This window comes from Hippocampus guttulatus, chromosome 6 (genome assembly GCF_054856545.1).
Source record: "Hippocampus guttulatus isolate MCC_2025c chromosome 6, RoL_Hgut_1.0, whole genome shotgun sequence".
Classification (NCBI taxonomy): domain Eukaryota; kingdom Metazoa; phylum Chordata; class Actinopteri; order Syngnathiformes; family Syngnathidae; genus Hippocampus; species Hippocampus guttulatus.
The window spans coordinates 10,929,470-10,932,500 of record NC_141266.1 but is presented as its reverse complement, the minus strand read 5'-3'; the positions used below and the strand labels follow the sequence as shown (position 1 = coordinate 10,932,500).

The 3,031-nt window shown below is 36.7% G+C and overlaps 1 protein-coding gene across 1 annotated transcript in view; it reads right to left on the bottom strand.

Annotated features, from left to right (window-relative positions):
• Window positions 1-96, bottom strand: part of cndp1 (carnosine dipeptidase 1) — a 6,893-nt gene extending 6,797 nt beyond the window's left edge. The window contains exon 1 of the mRNA XM_086114438.1: window positions 1-96. This exon is cut by the window's left edge and continues 47 nt beyond it. The gene's annotated coding sequence lies outside the window, so the exon portion shown is untranslated.
• Window positions 97-3,031: the final 2,935 nt, after the last annotated feature.

Sequence of the window (3,031 nt, the reverse complement as noted above, 5' to 3'; positions counted from 1 at the left end):
TTTTGTTTGGATCGCTTGGCTTTTTGGGACAAATTTATATAGCTTCTTCCCCCACCCCACACACACTTCACATAAAACTCGAGTCCAATATTTTCCTGACAGCGCCAAGAGAGCCGACTAATTATTCTTTCGGCTGGCATGCACAAGAACAGAGGTTTACTCTATTGATCCTGCGACAAGAATTCACACCAGGGTTCAGCCGGAACAAAAACAACATGATGGATTAGCACATTCCTGTTGTCCGATTTCCAAGCAGCTCACAGTGGTCTATCTATATTTGTTAGAAGGTGAAAGTGTTCAAAGCAAATTGCTTCTCCTCCCCTGTTGCTTAAGAGACTTGAAGTCCATGTTGTGTATCCAGGAACCCATGGCGCAACCACGTTTTTGTCTGGAAAAACAAGTTGAGAATATGTGATGTTAAATCCCTGCAAGTGGCATCCAGTATCTGCTCGGGCTGTCACAATTGACCATTTTTAGAATTTTTCATTCCACCAATCATTCCATCAATTAATAAAATAATCAGATACAATTGCATTTTGCTTGAAGGTTCATTGAAAATTCCCCCCACCCCATGAACGTTTATTATCCGATTATTGGTGTATTGTTATTTGGTATTGTTTAATAAATAAACAATACACATATACAGTATACATACATACATACATATATATATATATATATATGCAGTATATACAGTATATATCAAGCGATATCATACATAAGGGAGTGATGTACTCACCAACATGTTTTAAACTGAGAGCTACTTCTTGGGTAATGCTTAATGTGAAAGAAGAGCTGCCAGTTTGATATCCACTGAGGCTGTTTTAGGTTAAACTACATGCCAATTTGAGGTTGTTCATACTACAGCTGCAAATAACAATTATTTTCATCACCAATTAGATTGACTATTATTGCTTCCCTAAACTGATTACGACTCAGACGTCGATTTGGTCCCTATGTCAGAAAATAGAGTCAAATCAATTCACCGTATTCCAAAGTAAATGCAGATGTTTGCAAATGTCTTTCTTTTGGAACACAAAGGATTATCTACTTTCATGAAGAACTAAAGAAATCAGAGGATATTTCCTGTTGGAAGGCTGAAATCAGAGGATTTGAACAATTTTAAGGTAAGCGGTGGCTCTAAATCATCACTCAATTGTCAAAGTAGTTCTCGGTTGATTTGACCGATTGGCTGTTGATTAATCCGTTAAGTGTGACTCCTTTATGTGGATCTGTCTAGGAGGCTGTGACCAAGTAAAATTCATTGCTTCACGGGTTCCACTGCCTCCTGGGTTTGATTCAAGGGAACAAAAGAGGTAAGATCGAATGAAGACATCATTTCATTTTGTCCAGCTTTAGGTCTCTAACCTTGTTAACACAGTCGATTGAGTTTTGGATGTGATGTGGTGTATTGCCCACCAAGGGTGCTTAGATGTGAGCCACATGCTGAACAATATTAGAAGTCAGAGAGTTGTTGCTGCTGACAGGGGTCTGGGAGGTGCCCCTTTGTGTAATTTTGGAAAGCCTTAAATGTCAGGAATAGTCTCCCGTGGATAAAGCCGGTAATAAAGCACACTGTTAATGGTACTTGACTTTTGTAATGTTTGGTGGTACTGATTGCACTCAGGAACAATTTGAGGGAAAAAAATATGTTGAGTTAAATTTTTATGTTGAATAAAACTACATTTAGATTCCAAAATAGCAGGGGTTTTTTTCAGCATGTCAATTTTTTTTCTTCTCAATTTACCCTCCAGATAAGAAGCAAAACTGCAGGATGAATTCAGGAAACGGAGGGGATATTGTATTATTGACAATATCAAGTTCAAAGTGACTTTTTTTTTCTTTACGGAGCAGTTTTGCAAATCAATTACTTCTTTTGAGGGGCAACTTTTTAACTTTTTTTGCAGGTTAAGCAAGGGAACCGAACCGGGTTTCATTGAACATTTATTTAACAATAAAACGATGACAATATAATTGAATGACAAATCAGTTTTTCTTTTTTATAGACCGTTTTTTGCAGGTTAATGCTAGGCAACTGAAGCAAGGGCTTTACAGTATTAAACATTTATTAAAGAATAAAAATATGACAATATTAAATAAGAAAAATATGACAATGTAATTGAATGAACAATTTGGGTTTTCTTTTTTTAGAAACAGTTTATATTTCTTAAATCCGCATTGTTCATAGCACAAACTTTACTCTCCTGTCTACAAGCCAGGTTGAATTGATTTTAAACAACAACAACAACAACAAAAACACTGCTGTAATTTTGTGAATATTTGTTATGCAGACCTTAAAGGTTAAAGTCAAAACTCAGGACTCTCTTGTGAAAGCAAACAAATAACATTACGGATAAATTATAAGTATTTCAAACTATATTAATATCTAACAATAATATTATATTATTCGACCATTCATCCTGGCTGACATACACTGTAATGAATGTTAATTCATTTTCAGTTCCGGTTCAATTTTGCATGTATGATTTTCTCTCCAGAAACCGGACACTTGAATATCAATCTCCAAGCATTGGTTTTGATGGGAACGTCGCCCCCACGTTGGCAGGTCGGGTGGCGGGGCTAATTCAACGAGCTGGCGTAATTGACTAAAATAACCACTAGGGGGAGTATCATCTTCCATTTGCGAAAAAAAGCATAAAATCCTTGGCCGATTGAGGACGTGAAGACGTAGTCGCCATCTTGAACCGGGAGTCCCCGGCTATCTCATTCTTCGAATTTTTCTTTACCTCTTTTGACACCGAATAATGTACTTATTTTTTATTAATCAACACCAGACAGGCAGTTATGAGACGGGACGTGTGATTAATTATACAATCATTTAATTAATTAAATATATATGTTTCGAGCCAATCAGCCATTAAAAACGCTTTTTAAAAATTCTGCGGATTATGATTAATTTGTTGACACAGGTGTACTAAAGGCTAAAGTCTCAATAAAAATAAATGAATTGGAGGGGCGGGACTCCCGGTTCAAGGTGGCGGCTAAGCTGTATGTTGCTCGAAGAAGAAGA